At 40.6% G+C, this 20,516-nt stretch overlaps 1 long non-coding RNA gene across 2 annotated transcripts in view; it reads right to left on the minus strand.

The window, feature by feature from the left end:
- Positions 1-6,771: 6,771 nt before the first annotated feature.
- LOC124511846 (uncharacterized) overlaps positions 6,772-20,516 on the minus strand; it is a 386,281-nt gene continuing 372,536 nt past the window's right edge. For both annotated transcript variants that reach the window (XR_006961968.1, XR_006961967.1), the window contains 2 exons: positions 12,785-12,868; positions 6,772-6,972 (listed from right to left, as the gene is read on the minus strand). This is a non-coding gene — a long non-coding RNA (uncharacterized LOC124511846). The remainder of the gene's footprint in view (positions 6,973-12,784; positions 12,869-20,516) is intronic.

The raw sequence follows: 20,516 nt of genomic DNA on the forward strand, positions 1-20,516 counted from the left end.
AGTAAATCTGATAATTAGCTCCCTCCATTTGCTATTCCCGCCTCCCTTCAGGTGCTTGATTCATTGTTTCTTCTGTTTACTTATAGCCTCTCTCTGCTCCCAGTTCCATGGTAGAAATATATGGCCTCACAGATCCTCTGTTTACCTGAGGACTGATCAGGAACCGAGACCATCAATACTATTCCTGGTCTCAGTTTCAAATTGCTACAAGACAGAATCTGATTCTTCTGCCTGTAGCCTACACTTGGTCTAATCAGCTCTGGATGGTGAGTCATGAAATAACTAACGGCTATGGGGAGCTCTTGGACATCATGGATAGAAGATGGGAGGCATCTATCATAGAGGGACAAATCGATGGTTCTAGCAAGAGAGGAAAAGGAGAGAGGTTTAGAAAAATGTAGTAGATTAAATGTTGCTCAGTCCTCACTTGCTATAAAGTACTGTTGAATACCCAGATGTGTATATCCGGCTTTGGAGAAGTATCTATTTTTCCATGAGAAAGTTGAAATAGATCGATGGGTTATCAGCCCTGGCTCATCATATGAATACCATGGGAGGTTTTAAAAATCTCAATATTTAGGCAGCATTCCCAGACCAAATAAATCGGAATCTCTATGGGATCTGAATATCAATTGTTTTAAATGTTCTTTAGATAATTCCAATTTCAGCTAAGGTTCATAACCATTGGACAAGAAAAGTAACTCTCAAATGAGAATCTAGTGAAAATGAATATTGTGATCTAATGGGCTCAAAGTGAGGCAGTGGGGTTCTGCAGGGCTAAAAAGCTCCCCGGTATTGTCAGTAAAGCTTGTCCATAGATTGTACTTAGAGCTGCAAAGCACTAAATTATCCCTGAGTTCTAGCGCAGCCCCAAGACTTTAAGAAAGAATATTTACTCCACAAATATTTATTTTCTGCTCTGTACTGGACCCTTGTGCTCAATGCTAGGGCACAGAAATCTAAGTTCTAGCCCAGAGGGCGGGGGGGGCGGTCACATGTAGCCCCATAGCTTGAGAGTGGCTAGAGAAAACATACTATGTATACCACTTTGTCTTTGTTGGAAGTCTGATTATCAGGGATTTTTGTTTGCTTTGTTTTAGTTTTCAAGAAAATGACCTCGTTGAAAAGTCAACTGGCTTCCCTGAAAGAGAAAAGCCAGTTCAAGTCTGGGGCTAAGATCATTTGATACAGAAGGAAGAGAGGTGTTAACATCGAGTAGTTGAGGGTAATATGAGCAAACCATGGAGTCTGTGATGGAGAGAGAAGCTTGGCCCTGGGCAACAATGGAAAATATAGAAGCTAATGCTGGGGAGTAAGAAAATGATCTGTGTGATGTTACATAGATAGGTACATACATAAATGCTCCATTAAAGAATCTTCTTGTTTTCCAGTGGATTCAATGATTAATGAGCCAAGGCCACTCTAAGAGATCATTAAGATGTTGTAGGGCATAGTGAGAGTCCCTAGTAACAACAGAACTAAAGTCGTTCCAAGGCTTATGGTGTAAGTCTACTCACTTCTCAGTAAGCTACTTTGTGCCAGAAAGCCCGGAATGACACAAGTTTTGATGCCTCGTTTCCTTTTTTTTTTTTCTTTTTTTTTTCTTTTTTTTTTCTTTTTTTTTTATTTTTTTATATATATGAAATTTATTGACAAATTGGTTTCCATACAACACCCAGTGCTCATCCCAAAAGGTGCCCTCCTCAATACCCATCACCCATCCTCCCCTCCCTCCCACCCCCCATCAACCCTCAGTTTGTTCTCAGTTTTTAACAGTCTCTTATGCTTTGGCTCTCTCCCACTCTAACCTCTTTTTTTTTTTTTTATTTATTATTTTTTTTCCTTCCCCTCCCCCATGGGTTTCTGTTAAGTTTCTCAGGATCCACATAAGAGTGAAACCATATGGTATCTGTCTTTCTCTGTATGGCTTATTTCACTTAGCATTACACTCTCCAGTTCCATCCACGTTGCTACAAAAGGCCATATTTCATTATTTCTCATTGCCACATAGTATTCCATTGTGTATATATTCCACAATTTCTTTATCCATTCATCAGTTGATGGACATTTAGGCTCTTTCCATAATTTGGCTATTGTTGAGAGTGCTGCTATGAACATTGGGGTACAAGTGCCCCTATGTTGATGCCTCGTTTCCATATCATAGAGTGGGCATCTAAATAGTAGATGGAGAAAGGCCATAATAAATAGCCTGATTTTCATTCAGCAAATATTCCCAGAGTGCCTCCTGTGCGCCAGGCACTAAATTTGATCAAAGTTTCATGCGTTTTGAAGGTTATTCCAATGCTATTAGCCTTTAATGGCAAGTGCAAGCTGTTTGTCTATACGTGATTACATTTAATCCTTACTAAGACCGGGATGGAGGGGTCAGGCTGATGATGCTGTTGATATTGCTGCTGATGGTGATGGTAGAGATCAGGTGATAGTGGTGGTGTTGCGATGCATTTCCTGTTTAAAGAAAATTTTTAAATGAGCTCCAAAATGGCAAAGGATTATAGAAAGCCCCACAGCTGGTGCATAGGTAGCCAGGCTGGGGTAAGAATCCGGATGTCCAAACTCCAACTGTGGCTTGCTGTCCATTCAGCCATGCTGAGGAACTAGAACATAAGTCAGTTGCTGAAGTTTAGCTTTAGGGAGGGCCAGGCAAGAAGCACGAGGAAAGATGAACTAAAACTCCAGGATCTTCACAATATTATGGCTTCACGTACAAGAGAAGGAGAGTTTCACAAAGGCAGCTCCGGAAGTCTCACTGATTTTTCATTTCCAGCTCACATTCTTCTCTCCTGGCAAGGAAGTCTGGAACAAACATCGGTCGTAAAGGAAACGTTTCTCTCTGCCTCACAGATGCATTTCTGTGCCAAAGTTAGCTTCCACCTTTACAGCTAATACACATAAAAAGAGAATATTTAGACAGGCACTTCACAAAAGTGCGGTTAGCTCAGGAAGTCAGAGGGCTATAACTGCCCCCCAAGAAAATGCCGTGCTTTTCAAACGGCTTCAATCTTGCTGGCCTTGCAGCACACACACCGTCTGGTTGTGTTCCAGTCCCACCCACCCCACAGCCAGAGTGAGTCTATCCAAAATGCAAATGTGATTGCCTCTCTGGGGGGCTAAACATTCTCAATGGCTCCCTCATCTGCGGAAGAAATTCAGGCTCCTCAGCTTAGCACGCAATGCCTTTTGTGACGTGGCCACTGCTGACCGCTCCAGCTTTTTTTTCCTTCCCACCTTCCAGCCTTCCGTAAAGTGCTTCAGCAAAAGCAGATCGCATGTAGCTGCGGCCCTGCTTATTAAACTCACAGCGTGATGTTCCTATGCCTTTGATTATGCTGGGTCCGCGGCAGGAAGGCTGTCTCTGCTTTCCTCACCCGGCACACTGGCTCTCATCCTTAAGGACTCACCTTCTCCAAAAACCCATCTTGGACCAGTCTGAGCAGAGGGGCCACCTCGGGCATAATTCTGTCAGACTATGCCATATCTGTGAGTTGGTTTTTTTTTGTTTTGTTTTGTTTCGTTTTGTTTTTACAGCAAACCCATTCACCATCGTGGTCGCCCCTCCTCCAAGCAATCATTGAGGCTCTACTAGGTTGTAATCACTTTACATGTATTCTTATTTTAAATATTCATCCAGCTCTACGGGATTTGAAAGTAACCAAAAACAAACACAAACAAAAACAAAACCTGGAGCTTCCCAAATGTAACAGTGCCTGGAATACAGTAAGCATAGTATTGTGCAGTAATTTGTACAGCTGAAAGGATAACTACTTATTCATTTTTAAAAATAGGCTTTATTTTTAGAGCAGTCTTGGATTTACAAAAACACTGAAAATACAGTGCAGAAAGCTACCATATACTCTGTATCCAGTTTTCCCTATTATTGACATCATACATTACTACAATAAATGAACCAATATTTGTATATGAATATTAACTAAAGTTTATAGCCTATTCAGATTACCTTAGTTTTTACCTATTGTCCTTTCTTCTCCAGGATCCTGTGCAAGACACCACAGTACATTTTGTTCTCACGTCTCCTTGGGCTCCTCTCAGCTGTGACAGTTTGTCAGACTTGCCTTGTTTTTTGATGACCTGGGCAGCTTTGAGGAGTACTACTCAAGTATTTTGTAGGATGCCCCTCTATAGGAATTTGATGTTTTACTCATGACTAGTCTAGAGTTGTGGGGTTTTTTTTTTAAGTTTTTATTTTAATTCCACTTAGTTAACTTCCAGTGTAATATTAGTTTCAGGTATACAATATAGTGATTCAACAATTCCATACAACACCCACTGCTCATCACAGTAAGCGCACTCCTTAATCCTCATCACTTGTTCAACCCATCCCCCTCTCCTCTGTTACCATCAGTTCTCTATAGTTAAGAGTCTCTTTCTTGCTTTGTCTCTTTTTCCCTTTTGTTTCTTAAATTCCACATATGAGTGAAATCATATAGTATTTATCTTTCTCTGACTGACTTCACTTAGCAATATACTCTCTAGCTCCATCCGTGTTGTTGCAAATGACAAGATTTCATTTTTTATGTCTGAGTAATATTCCAATGCATATGTATATATGTACCATATCATCGTTACCCATTCATCTATCAATAGACACATGTGCAGCTTCCATATCTTGACTGTTGTAAACAATGCTGCTATAAACATGTACCCTTTGAATTGTGTTTTTGGTTTCTTTTTTAATTTATTTATTTTGAGAGAGAGAGAGAGAGAGAGAGAGAGAGAGAGTGTGTGTGCGCGCACAAACCCACGTGTGGGAGAGGGGCAGAGAAAGGGGAGAGACAGAGAATCCCAAGCAGGCTCCAGCCTGTCAGCACTGAGCCTGACATGGGGCTCAACCTCATGAACTGGGAGATCATGACCTGAGGTGAAACCAAGAGTCAGATGCTTAACTGACTGAGCCCCTTGTATTCTTTGGGTAAATACCTAGTAGTGCAATTATTGGGTCATAGGGTAGTTCTATTTTTAACTTTTGGAGGAAGCTCCATACTGTTTTCCACAGTGGCTGCATCAATGTGCTTTCCCACCAACAGTGCAAGAGGGTTCCTTTTTCTCCATATCCTCACCAACACATGTTGCTTCTTGTGTTGTTGATTTTAGACATTCTGGTAAGTGTGATATCTCATTGTAGTTCCAATTTGCATTTCCCTGATGATGAGTGATGTTGAGCATCTTTTCATGTGTCTGTTGCCCATCTGTATATCTTCTTTGAAAAAATGTCTGTTCTGCCTTCTACCTTTTTTTAATTGGATTTTTTTTAATTTTATAAGTTCTTTATATATTTTGGATACTAATCCTTTATCAGAGTTATGTCATTTGCAAATATCCTCCCCCCTTCTGTAGGTTGCCTTTTATTTTTGTTGATTGTTGGCTCCATTATTGTTTTGATGTAGTCCCAATAGTTCATTTCTGCTTTTGTCTCCCTTGTCTCAGGAGACCTATCTAGGAAAAAGTTGCTACTGTTGATGTCAGAGAAGTTACTGCCTGTGCTCTCTTCTAGGATTTTCATGGTTTCAGGTCTCATATTTAGGTTTTTAATCCATTTTGAATTTATTTTTGTATATGATATGAGAAAGTGGTCCAGGTTCATTCTTTTACATGTTGCTATTCAGTTTTCCCACACCATTTGTTGAAGAAACCGTCTTTTTTCCATTGGACATTCTTTCCTGCTTTGTCAAAGATTAATTGACCATATAATTATGGATTCATTTCTGGGTTTTCTATTCTGTTCTATTGATCTATGTGTCTATTTTTGTGCCAGCACCATACTCTTGATTACTACAGCTTTGTAATATAACTTGAAGCCTGGAATTATGATGCTTCTAGCTTTGCTTTTCTTTTTCAAGGTTTCTCTGCTTATGTGGGGTCTTTTGTGGTTCTATATAAATTTTAGGATTTTTTGTTGTAGCTCTGGGAAGAATGCTGGTGGTACTTTGATAGGGATTGCATTACATGTGTAGATTGCTTTGGGGAGTATAGACATTTTAACAATATTTGTCCTTATAATCCATGAGCATGGAATATATTTCCATTTCTTTGTGTCATCTTTAATTTCTTTCATCATTGTTGTATAGTTTTCAGAGTTAATGTTGTGGAGTTTTGAGAGTAAGACCACAGTGGTCAAGTTTCACTTCTCTCCTATCATATCAAGGATTCTTAGTATCCACATGACTTACGTCTATGGATGTTTGACTTTCATCCCCTGGCTGAGGTAGTGTTGGTCAAGTTTCTCTACTGTTAAATTACTCATGTTTCTCCCTTTTTCATATTTTTTTGGAACAAAGTCACTGTGCAGAGACCAAACTTGAGGAGTCTGGAGTTATGCCTCCCCTTTCTTAAGGGTAAAGTGTCTACATAATTATTTGGAACTCCACACAGGATGTATGTCTCTTTTCTCAATTACATTTATTTAATCACTTATTTAGACAAGTATAGACTCATAAATATTTATTCTCTATTTTGGTTTTAATACAGTACTACTTAATTTTGTTGTTTAAATTATACCAGCTTTGGCCATTGAAAAAGTTCTTTCAGCTGATTTCTGTGCCTCTTTGACTCCCCCCACCCCAATCAATGTAAGCCCTTTAATTTTTTGAGTACTTTCTTCCTTTTTTTTTTTAAGTTTATTTATTTACTTTGAGAGAGAGAGTGGGATGAGAGCCGGGAAAGGGCAGAGAGAGAGAGGGAGAGAGAGAATCCCAAGCAGGCTCCATGCTATAACTGCAGTGCCTGATGTGGGGCTTGATCTCACAACCCGTGGGATCGTGACCTGAGCTGAAACCAAGAGTCTGATGAGTCTTTCCGATCCAGGCTCATCTTGCTTACTTCCTGCTGTGGCACTGAAGTCAGCAATTTCTTCTAGAAGCCCAGTTCACTAACCAAGATCTTGGTTCTAGCTGTGCACATTGCTATTGGGGTGTTGTTTCTTCTTGGTCTTCTCAGCTGAGAAAAAAAATTATAAGTATTATGTATGTATCTGTATACCAACTCCTGTATATATGCATCTATCTATCTATCTATCTATCTATCTATCTATATACACACACACTCATGTATATACACACATGAATATTTCTGCTGTAACCATCTGTATCTATATCCAGCTAAACATGAGTTCATACTCCTATCTCCAGCTTTAATCCATTACATTAATCACTCTAGCCTCCTTACCTTGCTTATCTGTAAATTCCTGCTTAAACAGTGAGAAACCCAGCTCCCATCACCTGCCATCCATTTACTGAATTGTTTAGTTCCAGTATGCATGTCTAACTGCATCAGAATTATTAACCTGTAGCCCTTGGGGAAACAGCATTATCAACCTGAGTACAGTGTTTATGTGTGGTTCTTTTTGCCGTTAATCTTACAGACTCCACTTACTTCCAAAGTTACCGCTATCACCACCTTCTCCCGCTGCCTGCTTCAGCGAGATTGTCTTACACATTTTTAATACAGTTGGAGTCTCTTGTCACAGTCTACATTTCTTTCTGGGGTTCCCCTGATTTCCTAAATGATTTTTTTATGTGCATGCATTAAGGTTTATCCTTTTGTGCTGTACAGTTCAATTATTCATTCACTCTTCATCATCTATTCACTCCCTAGTCATTCATTGTTTACAGCACTCCTATCACATGCTCAAAAATAAGTTGAATTAACTGACATTTAGAAAATGTCTCTACTGGCCTTTAAAGTAGAAGAGAAAGATTAGAATCTACAGAGAGGAATAGAATAAACTCTACCAGAGCGTAGCATGAAAAAATTCCTGCAGTAGAGAATTAAAGCTGGCTAGGAGTCTCCTGGCTGCCACGCTGATGAAAAGAAACATAGCAGGGTCCGAGGACAGACAGATCATCTCCTGGTCCGGAACACTGAGTGGTAGCTGTAAGGGCTCACTTTACAGTGCTGTGATACAACATCTGGGCCTGGCACGTCTGTGGGGAGTTGTAAAGTCCGTATATATGGACTAGTGGACTAGGGTTCACTTTCGATCTACATGCAGACTCCCAGGTGGCAAGAGTTCAAATTCACCCTAAGGCCAGAGAAGCTTGCGTTTCAAATTCCTTCTGGTTTCTCCAGGGATCTCTCCCCTAGAAGCTCAGGAGAGCATGTGAGATTTGCTGCCACCACTGGTTAAGAGCCTTCCTCATCACCATCATCAGGAGGAACATTTGAAGAGACATGTTACCCCTGTCTTTACAAAATGCTTGTACTTGTTCTTCCTCTTTGTATGTTCATGCCCACCTCGGAAGTCTTACCTGGTACCTGGTTATCCCCGTCTTACAGATAAGTGCAAGGTCAGAGAGGGCTTGATTTCCTGGTGGCCCACAGTGAGGACAAGGTACTCAACCCCAGGATCCAGCTTTCTCCTGACTCCCCAGAGTGTTTCTGTTTCCATCACCCTTAATGACTTGGGGACAGAACCCCAAATAAAGGTCATCTGACCCTGAGACTGCATCCTCATTTGTGATTCCTGTGAGAATCTATTTTAGAGGGACTGAGATTTCATATATATGGACTTTACACTCCCCACAGGCATGCCAGGCCCAGATGTTGTATCACATCACTGTAAAGTGGCCCATGGCCCTCTTTGACAAAGAAAGCAGATGTTCCCTTTTGTCTTTCCAGGTCCTTCTTAGGTACCAATATCTTCTCATATCTCACATCATTTTTTTAAATACTCAGAAACAAAGAAGAATGAAAACTTGTGAACAGGCGGAGAAGGTTGTGTTCATTCCATTCCCATTCTGTTTGCACACACATATTCAGAGATTTTTCACTCTGATTTTACACACAGAGTTCAAATGTCAGTAATTACTTGATACCTAGGCTTACAGAATATTCAAAACAGAAACTGAAAGAGAGGCAAGCAGGAATTAGAAGGATTAGGCATAAAGTATTTAAAATAGGAAACTGTCAGGGAATGCTTAGTTTGGGGGCACAGTGTCTCTGGGCACCTCCATTTCCCCTGAGAGCACTGGTTCATTGAAGCACAGTGCTATAATCTGTGCTCAGAAAAATGTTTCCAAAATATTTTTTTAGGTACAAATATTTTAAGTGGTGAAAATTTTAAAAATGTTATTCAAAATGATTAAAATAAGTAAACATTTCTGTATTTAAACTAGGTAAGCCTTAAATCTGTGGAAATCAAGATTACACAGTATTACGCGTAAACTCAATCAACATTTACTGTGTATAAACTGTGCAACAGGAATTGGGGGTAGAGAAATAAATAATATTGATCCCTGTCTTCAGGAAGCTCAACATCTGATTTGAGAATCTGTCCCCAGGGGTCTGGATTGCTGATGTTTTGGGGCATAAAAGGCTGATGGTTAAACCTTTCCGCTCTATGAGTCTTGAGGACTCCTGGAGGTGAGAACCACTGAATCAAACACTTAAAGTTTGAGAAGAAGCAACAAGGAAGGATGGAAAGAGGGAAAGAACCCTGTTACCTTACTGAATTTGGGCAGATGGAAAAAAAAGTCTTATCCAAAAATTTCTACTCTGTGGATCCATATAAATTTAGCCAAATGCCATAAGTAAAAGGGTAATTTTACAAACACCATCCCCTCCATGATTTGTAAGTTAGCAATGTAGGTGTTATTATCCCACTTTCATGGGGGTACAAAACTGAGGCCTCAGGAGTCGGACCATCCTACCCAAGCTTGGGCTAGGGTAGCCAGGCATGGTTAGGGCTGGATGCGAATCCAGGCCTGTCCCATTTGGTGTGAAATCTCAGCCCTCTTCACTAGGCAACATCGCCTTCAGCCATAGGAGGTTGGACTGACGAGAGAAGTGTCTACAATGATGTGCTACGAAAAGAAAAAAAGAAAAGAAAACGCATCCTTAGGATTCCCTTCACAAGAGAGGCAAGTGCTAACTCCTCATTCATCCATGACTGAGTACCTAATCCATCCCCTTGTAACATGGCCACTCCATCAGTGAGGGTTATAGTGCATTCCAGTTGGGTGGCTTGAGAGTTTAATAAAAAGAATATTTACTAAAGACATAGTGCCATGTAGCAAACCCACAGGACATGTGTATAGTAGCCCAAGCTGAGTCAAGAAGCAAGGGGAGGGAAACAGTGACTGGAATCTGGAGAGGGAGACCTGAGAGCAGAAGGACTTCTAACAGGAGCTGTGCCCTTCCTTTTGAGGGGGGTGAAGTCATCCATGGTACCCACAGTGAGGGAACCAGGGGGATAAATGATACCCTCTCAGTCTTTTTTTTTCTCCCTCCTTTCAATCTCCTGATGGATTCCCCATTGGCCCAATCCATCTGGAAGCTGGGAGGTGAGGGACCCCATGAAGCCAAGCACAGAGCGGAATGAAAAGGGGAAAGTACATCTGGGGAAGGAAATAATACACCCCCCCCACCCCACCAATGCTTTCCAACATGGAATAAACTTAGCATCAAAAGATGTTTTTCCGTTGGGATCAGAAGAAATCTCATGATTTGTGCTTGCTTTGGGAGCATATATACTTATGGTCTTTTTTAGTACAGCTTTCCAGGAGCTAAGAGTAATTGATTGGAAGTGGCATAGCGGTTGGGATACATTTGCCTAATCCCAGCCTTAACTTGTCCCTTATTTTTCTTTGATTGGTTTGATCATTTTGATACCAGTAATGGCTTATAATTTTTTTGTGTGATTAGCTAGAAACCCAGCATAGGTAACACTTTATGGATTTAAAATATCCAGGGATGGGGCACCTGGGTGGCTCAGTCGGTTAAGCGTCTGACTTCGGCTCGGGTCATGATCTCGCGGTCTGTGAGTTCGAGCCCCGCGTCGGGCTCTGTGCTGACGGCTCAGAGCCTGGAGCCTGTTTCAGATTCTGTGTCTCCCTTTCTCTCTGACCCTCCCCCGTTATGCTCTGTCTCTCTCTGTCTCAAAAATAAATAAACATTAAAAAAAATTTTTTTTTAAATAAATAAAATAAAATATCCAGGGAGGAGTGCCTGAGTGGCTCAGTTGGTTAAGTGTCCAACTCCTGATTTTGGCTCAGATTATGATTTTGGCTCAGGTCATGAGATCAAGCCTGGTATTGGGTTCCATGCTGTGCATGGAGCCTGCGGAAGATTCTCCCTCTCCCTCTTCCTCTGCCCCTCCCTGCCCCCCCCCTTACTCTCTCACTCTCTGACTCTTACTCTCAAAAAAAAAAAAAAATCCAGGAGACAGTAATGTCATGAAAGTAGCAATGGACTTGGTTTTAGAAATTTTCATATCTTACAAACTGGGTGACCTTGGGCAAGCCATGTGCCTTATCAGAGTCTCAGATCTTCTCAGGGAATGTCACCAAAAAGATGTGACTGTCACTTGACCCGTGAGCTAGACCTGGGCACTCAGAGGTCCCTCACCCCTTTCCTTGTCCTTGGAATGTGCCTTTTCTGTTCCCAGAGGCTGCTCCAAGGACATAGCCTTGAGATTGTGACATGGTATTGAAAACACTTGCATGGTATACGTGACTGAGGACATTGAAGGCCTCTTTATAAACTTTTAAGATTTGGCAGGTAAGGTGCAGGGATCCATTCATCTTGCTGCTGCCTAAGACAAGCTTGCATGTAAGTTCCCATTGCCTATTAAGTCCACCATCTACCAACTTGAAGCGTCCTCTTTCTTTGGCCTCTCCCTGCACTCCAATAGTGGGGGCTGGTTTCAGATTACACCTGGGAAGTTCTGGGAGGCTTACAAACCAACAGATCTCACTGGTGTGAAATAGGAATATGAAGTTATTTCTCAGGATGGTACAATTCTGAACAACAAAAATGTGGTTATATTACACACAAGAGGGATATGATTTTTCATATTACATTTCAGTGAGGCATTATAGTAGTTTAAAAAATCAACCTCTAGGTTGATAAAGACTTCAAACCTGGGCTCGGGAACTTCCTAGCTGGGTGACAATGAGCAAATTCCATAATGTTTCTAAACCTTAGTTTTCTAATTTATAAAACAGTACTAACCAGAGCACCCAGCTCACGGGCCCTTCTTTACCTGTTCATAATAAACAGTAACAGTAACCATGGGTGTTAGTTATTACTGCCTCATCCTAGATGCAAAGAATGCCTTCAAAGCAATGGTCAAGTCCATAGTCCAGGTCATTCTTTAATGAAACAGCACTCACGGTGCCCTGGTATTCTTTAGGATGCATTATCTCGCTGGAGACAAACATCAACAGTTAACATCTACCACTCTTGAGACCATAGGTCATAAACAGAATTAAACTCCTGAGTGCTGCCTGCTTCTAGTGTTCCTCCTGGATTTTGTTTATCAAAGATACTTTTGCTTTAGTCTCGTGATTTTCCATATAAGCTGATTGAACTCACTTGCTTGGCAGTCAGATCGGCACATCTCCTGTTTCTGCTAATTTGCTAGTTGACCCTGTATAAACCACCTAATTTTCTAGGTCTCATCAAACTCGATAGATAGATAAGATATGTAGATAGATATATAGGTAGATCGAATTTACACTAGTAAACCCACTCAATTTCCATTTCAAAAATTCTGTGATTCCATCAACCATTCTCTGAAAGTAAATTCACTTATTCCTGGAGTTCCTTTATCACTCTTCACACGTAGAAAGTGTTCAACAGACTCAAAAGAACACACAAATATCAAGCACCTACTATGTGCCTGACACCAGATACGTACTTAATAAAGTCTGGATGTTTTCTGAAACAAACAGTGTCTTCCATATCAATTTCCCAAACCAAGACTTTCATCTATCTCCAACGCAGTAGAAGCAACTCACATGAATCTCACCTTTGTTAAATTCTGCAGTGGACATAAAGGCTCCGAAATTCCATATGGATGCACGTTGCTGAGCTTTGATTCATACTTAATTTCCTAAAATGAGAAGGGAGGATTAGTTGAATAAAGGGCTGTGGTATAAAGAGCAATACATATGTCTTCTTGGCTAATGTCTGCTCTTTTTCCAGTTATTAGAGTTAATGCCATCACAGGAAGGGAGCAGAGTTGTTTTTCCCCAGTAGAACAACAGGGGGAATGTACTGCAGATAAGAAACATTTCTGGAAACGGAAACAGAATAGCTGTATACATGACAGCTTGATCTGGGAAGCCTGACAATCTTCCCCCTTTCCTCATCTTTTAATTCTGATTACTGCCAGACTGAGATCTATCTATCAGTTCTCAATGCTCTTTGCAAGAAAGGTTTCATTGTGAAGGAGGGGGGCTGGCCTTATTTTACCAGTAGAAGGCTATTATCTTGCAACAGCTGTTTATAGTTAACTGCAGCCCATACTTAAAGCCTGAACGCTAGAGCCTTATTTAGTGCCTGTGGATTTGCGGTGAACAGAGTCAGGCTTAACTCTTTGTTCTCCCTGGAGTTGATGGCTTCAGTGGGGATTCGAGATGGAGAGGGTCTTTAACAAAGAGGGTGGAAATAGATGGAGGGTTGCAGCTCACAAGTGGAGCAAACAGTTCCACGTAACGATGGTAAATATTGAGGTATTATGATCTCTTACGGATGTGCTGAGCACTTTGTAGGTATTATTTCAGTGAATTTTGACCAAAAGTGCTCTGATGTTGATATAGTTGTGCCCATTGCACAGGTGAATAAATGGAGGCTCAGGCAATGAATGCTGGGATTCAAATCCACATGAATCCAGTTATAGAGCCAGAGTGCTTAATTCCTACGTTATATTGTATTAAGTCTCCCATTATTCCAGAGGTGTTAGCTGAAGATACTCAGTGCTTTGCACTGTGGTGCTGTACTATCTATTAGAGAAAGAAAGTTTCCACCCAGAGGACTCTCAGGCTGGCCAGAAAGGTGAGTGAATACAGGTGATGCACTGCAAACAAAGAAAATCAGTAAAAAGTACAGAGACTTTTCAGGGTGGAGAGAGTAGATGAGGACCCAGAGGAATTTAGGGAAGGGGCAGAGTTTACTATATAACAAAACAAAACAAAACAACAAAAAAACCCCACTAATTTCAAGAAGGAAACCCAGCTGCAAAAAAAAAAAAAAAAAAGGAACAGTGCAGACAGGCTGATGTAACCAGAGGATTATTGAGGGGACCGAGGGATACGACCAGAACCCCGGAAGCATCTTGGCTGCCCAGCCAGGAACTTAGACTTGATTCTCCAGGATACGAGCAACGAGGTGGTCAGATGCACATTTCAGAAGGACCACTCCAGTTGCGGTAGGAAGATGTTTTGGAGGGAGTAAAGCAGAGGAGGTGAGAAGAGTTAGGATGTACTGTGATGATCCAGGAAGAGGAGAATGGTGCCAGGACAGTGGAAATGGGCAGCGGGAACTGGATCAAACAGATGCATCGCAGGTAAGAACAAATAAAATGGTGTTCAGCCTCCTTGCCTCACTCAAGACTAAAAAGAGGTTAAATTTTCCAGCAGGAAGTTGGAAGGAACATTGCTCCAACCACTAACTCAACCCCAAATGACATACATTCCTGAGGGTTACAATGCTAATCAGTGGCATTTGGCGGTGGTGGGTGAGACCATGCCAACAACACACACACACACACACACACACACACACACACACACACAGAGTTTCATTTTCTCAGCACGTCTGGAATTTTTGTTCTTTGTTTGACTCCAACATCTTTCCAGATGACAAAGAAAACCAAAGATCTCTCAGCCCATTGTTAAGCACAAAGAGAGGCGAAGTCGGGGGTTGTGGGGGAAAAGTTGGCGGACTCTGAATTTTTATTCTCTGCGAGGAGGTTCGCAACAATTCACAGTGGGAGAGAGAGTGGCTTGCCAGAGGGCTCCATGTGACTGGGCTAAACTAGAAGAATATGTCAAGTTCAAGATGAAAAGACAGCCCTTGCAGTTGAAAAAGGAGCTGGGAGCTAATGGAGCTGGGGAAGGGGGCCTTTACAAAGGAAAGTGCTTATTTGCAAACTTGCTTCTCTCTAGCAAATGCTCCCAGGACCTCTGGCAAAAGGAATTCCTGGACACAGGCCTTCCCGTTGAGCCGTTAGTGATCTGCGGTTAATTACCTCTCGCCAGGCTCCCCTTCTGCAGCCAGTCCGTGGGGTGGCTGCAGAGGTTTGGGGTGGAGGTTTTGCCCTTTTAATTCCAACATTCAACAAAGTTAAACTCCTACAACTGCAGAGCTAGAAGAAACCTTACTTCTTCTGCTCTAAGTTCCTAATTTTCATAGTGGCAGGAGTCCTGGGTCAGACAAAGCAGGGAGAAAGGCAAAGCCAGCATGGGAGGCCTGGGGGTCTGTGGGTGGTCCATGAGCAAGGTGGGGCCCTCATGCTGGGAGGGTATTCTAGGAGATCCTGACTGTCACTCAGCAAGAAGATCTGCCTTCATTGTAGGAAGTGGAGCGTTCCCATCATTTAGGCCCAGATTTGCTTACACTGGCCAGATGGGCTAAGGCCACTTCTACTGCCCTTTCATGCTCCCATTCTTTTACAGCAAAATAAAACCAGTCTTTCCTGAGAAGAAAGTGCATTAGATTAGTCAGGACTCTGCAAAGATAGATAAATAGGTAAGTGGAGATTTATTTTGAGGAATTAGCTGATGGGATTGTAGGCGCTGGCAAACCTGAAATAGAGCAGGCTCAAGGGCTGGAGGTTCAGGTCAGAGTTGATGTTGTGGTCTGGAGGAGAATTCTTTCATCATCAGGAAACCTCTCTTTGGTCTTCAGGTCTTCAACTGATTGGATGGGGCCCACTTACATTAGGGATGGTGATTTGCTTTATGCGAACCCCACTGATTTAAATGTTACGCTTTAAAAACATACCTGGGGCACCTGGGGGCTTAGGTTAAGCGTCAATCCAACTCTTGATCTCTGTCTCACAGTTTCGTGAATTCGAGCGCCACATTGGGCTCTGTGTGGACAGCTCAGAGCCCGCCTGGCATTCTCTCTCTCCTCTCTGTCTCTGTCCCTCCCCTGCTCACACGTACTCTCCCTCTCTCAAAGTAAAGAAATGAACATTAAAAAAAATAAAAAACAAAACAATATATTTGTGTTTGACAAAACAACTGAGGACCACAGCCTAGCTAAGTTGACCCATAAAATTAACCATCACAGAAGGAATTCCAACAGTGTCCAAAATGTGTCAGTAGTCTCTATTGGGAGATCCTGGGGATGAAGCCCTGTCTAGGGATTTTCATCCTTCCTCCCCTGACAAGAGTTTAACACATGCCATTTTAGATCTGCCAGCACCCCCACCCATCTCTTCATCCCTAATCATAGCATTTCCTCATTCCAAAAGTAAACGTAAATCATAAGATGAGCAAAGCCAGGACTCTGCTTCTAGATCATAGATCTCATAACTGGCATGAGCCCTTGGCAGGGGTCTGTTGAGGAATCTAGAAACCCTAAGGTTATTTGGTGCCTTTTATCTCCATGATTTACTCATTCCATAACTGGAAGCCTTTTATCTCCCACTCCCGTTCACCCATTGTATGCAGCCTTCCCCACCCCTCCCCTGTAGCGGCCATCAGTTTGTTCTCTGTATTTATGGGTCTGTTTCTGCTTTTTGTTTGTTTATTCATTTGTTTTTTAGATTCCACGTATAAGTGAAATCATATGGCATTTGTCTTTGGCTTATTTCATGTAGCATAATACCTTCTGGGTCCATCCATGTTGTTGCAAATGGCAAGATCTCATCCTTTTTATGGCTAACACTTCATTGTGTATATACATCATCACATCTTCTTTATTCATTTATCAGTGGACACTTGGGTTGCTTCCATATCTTGACTGGTATGGTCTTCCATATCTTGACTTGACTGGTAAATGCCCAGTATTGGAATTACTGGGTCATATGGTATTTCTATTTCTAATTTTTCGAGAAAACCAACATTCTGTTTTCCATAGTGGCTACACCAGTTTGCATTCCCACCAAAAGTGCATGAGTGTTCCTTTTTCTCCACATCTTCATTAATGCCTGTTATTTCACGTCTTTTTAATTTTAGCCACTTTGATGGGTGTAACCTGATAACTCATTGTGATTTAGATTTAGGATTCCCTGATGATTAGTAATGTTGAGCATCTTTTCATATGTGTTGCACATCTACATGTCTTTTTTGGGAGGAAAAATGTCTGTTCAGGTCCTCTGCCCATTTTTAAATTAGATTGTTTGGAGTTTTTGGCATTGAGTTGTATAAGTTCTTTACGTATTTTGGATATTAACCCCTTGTTGAATATATCATTTATGACTATTTCTTCCATTCATCAGAATGCCTTTCATTTTGTTGATGGTTTCTTTTACTATGAAAAAGCTTTATATTTTCATGTAGTTCCATAGTTTATTTTTGCTTTCATTTCCCTTGCCTGGAGAGACGAATCTGGAAAAAATGTTGCTGAGGTCAGTGTCAAATAAGTTATTGCCTGTGTTTTCTTCTAGGAGTTTTATGATTTCATGTTTCACATTTAGGTCGTTAACCCATTTTGAATTTATTTTTGTGTATGCTGTAAGAAAGTGGTCTGGTTTTCCCAGCACCACTTATTGAAGAGACTGTCTTTTCCCCATTGTATATTCTTGCCTCCGTTGTCATAGATTAACTGACCATATAAACATGGTTTTATTTCTGCTGTCTACTCTATGTGTCTGTTTTTGTACCAGTACCATACTATTTTGATTGCCACAGCTTTGTAGTGTATCTTGAAATTTGGGATTGTGAAACCTCCAGATTTGTTGTTCTTTCTCAAGATTACTTTTGCTTTCTGGGCTCTTTTGTAGTTCAATACAAATTTTAGTATTATTTTGTTCTAGGTCTCTGAAAAATGGTGTTGGAATTTTCATCAGGATTGCATTGGCTATGTAGAGTGCTTTTGGGTAGTGTGGACATTTTAACAATATTTTTCCAATTCATGAGAATGGACTATCTTTCTGTTTGTGTCATCTTCAATTTCTTTCAACAATGGTTTATAGTTTTCAGAGTACAGGTCTTTCACCTCCTAGGTTAAGTGTATTCCTAGATATTTTATTCTTTTTGGTGCAATTGTAAGTGGGACTGTTTTCTTAATTTGTCTTTCTGCTAATTTTTATTAGTGTATAGAAATTCAACAAATTTCTGTGTATTAATTTTGTATCCTGAAACTTTACTGAATTCATTTATTACTTCTAATCGTTTTGGGTGGAGTCGTTAGGGTTTTCTATATATAGTGTCATGTTATCTGCAAATAATAATAGTTCTAATTCTTCCTTACCAATTTGGATGCCTTTTATTTCTTTTTCTTGTCTGATTGTTGTGGCTACAACTTCCAGTACCATGTTGAATAAAAGCAGTGAGAGTGGACATTCTTGTCTTATTCCAGATCGTAATGGAAAAGTTCTCACTTTTTCACCATTGAGTAAGATGCTAGCTGTGGGTTTTTCATATATAGTCTTTATTGTGTTGAGGTATGTTGTTTCTAAACCCACTTAGTAGAGAATTTTTATTATGAATGTGTGTTGAATTTTGCATCTATTCTGCATCTATTTGAGATGTTCATATAGTTTTTATTCTTTTTTGATGTGGTGTACCACATTGATTGATTTGTGAATATTGAACCACCCTTGTATCCCCAGGATAAATCCCACTTGATTGTGGTGAGTGATCCTTTTAATGTATCATTACATTTGGTTTGCTTGTATTTGCTGAGGTATTTTGCATCTGTGCTCAGCAGGGAAATTGACCATAGTTTTCCTTTTTTTGTAGTGTCCTTGTTTGGTTTTGCTGTCAAAGTAATGCTGGTCTTGTAGAATGTATTTGGAAACTTTTCTTCCTCCTCTATTTTTTGGAATAGTATGAGGAGAATAGGTGTAAACTCTTCTTTAAATTTTTGGCAGAATTCACTTGTGAAGCCATCTGGTCCTGACTTTTGTTTGTTGGGAGTTTCTTTTTAATGAACTTAACATTTTTCTTGAGGTTTTTTGCTCTTTATATTCTTTATTCTTTAAAAAAACACAAGAGACAACACAAGGGGAGAAAAGGTCTGGGAGACACAAATTTAAAATAAAAATCAAAAAGTTAGAGCTAAAATATTACTCTCTTATTCTAAAAAAAAATGTATCACTGTCTCATATTGTTTCTTTATACTGCTTTTGGCCTGAAGGTCAGTTTATGTACAAGGAGGGGAAACCGACTCCTTAGATTGGGAATAAAGATTTATACTGGGGTTTTCCAGACTTTAAGTGAACATATTCTGAGAAGCCCCACTATTTTTCTCTCTGCATAAGAAGGGGTCATATTTATAAATACAGGTGGAAAGTCGTGGTATAGGTCTTTGATTTAGGTAAGGGGTATATCCTAAGAAGCTCCTTTAAAAAGTCATTCATGAATGCCTCAGTAGCACCAATTAACCCCCACATAATCCAGTAAAACATAGCTAAAAACTTGGAATGATACAACTCAATCTTTAATAAGAATCACTAATTATTATATGATGATAAATAAAAACAAGACCACCTGAATTTTTGGGGGTGCCTGGGCAGCTCAGTTGGTGAAGCGTCTGACTTTGGCTCAGGTCATGATCTCACAGTTTGTGGGTTCGAGCCCTGCATCAGGCTCTGTGTTTACAGCGTGGAGCCTGCTTCAGATTCTTTGTCTCCCTTTCTCTCTGCCCCTCTCCCACTCATACTCTGTCTTTTTCTCTCTCAAAAATAAATAAACATTAACAAAAAACAGAGATCACTTGAAGTTTTGGGTGCTCATAGGCAGGTTAAGGACCTTTGCAGGTTGAAAGGGTCATATGATTATCCTGGTGTCACAGTAAATTTTTATGCACAGGCCTCACAGGAATGACATACTATAGACCTATGAGGCCTTAAAAGTATGACCAAATTCTAACTTTCCTTAGCCAATGCCAAAAACATGAGACTTTTCAGAAGCCTTCTGATAGGCATGACTGGCCAAGGCCCTCAAGTCTGTGCTTCTCCCTTTGTAGCACTCCTTGCCATCATGGTGAATAAATTGCTGGGTCGGTTGTTTATTTGATGGTCTTTCTCCTCTGCTAGATGGTGAATTCTGTAAGGGCAAGGATCTGAGCCTAGTGTAATGATTGACATAACACTGGGTAAACTATAGCTTGAGGAACACTCATCAAATGAATAAATATATTGACCAACTAACCAGTAGCCAAAGTACTACATTCTTCAAGTGTGATTAAGCAGGTATTTTTATTCACATGGTCCTATCTACTTCCAGTTACCATAGACACAAAACTTTAGTTTTCCCTCTCTTTTTCCTTTCTTCTCTTGAGGTATAGACATGGATAACTCCATACTTTCAGGGATATTTAGAGGCTACCACATATTTGAGGCTGCCCCCATTTTCTGCTACCACCACTCCCCATGGATTAATTCTTGGAAAACCAATATCAGTGTGTCAGTGTTTGCCAACTACCCATCTTTTATCTTCCTTTCCTACAAGTTACTTCAAAGCTTGAAGAAAATCTGGTGTGTTTGTTACTTCCACATTGGCTTTTGGCTTTTCAAAATGAAGATGTCTGGGAGCATATACCAATTAAAGACGTTACTCAAGGCGCTCTATAATTTTATCTAC

The sequence above is a fragment of the Lynx rufus genome, unplaced genomic scaffold (genome assembly GCF_022079265.1).
Source record: "Lynx rufus isolate CCGP_SWC_20201006 ecotype Redwood Valley unplaced genomic scaffold, mLynRuf1.p SCAF_16, whole genome shotgun sequence".
NCBI classification, from domain to species: Eukaryota; Metazoa; Chordata; class Mammalia; order Carnivora; family Felidae; genus Lynx; species Lynx rufus.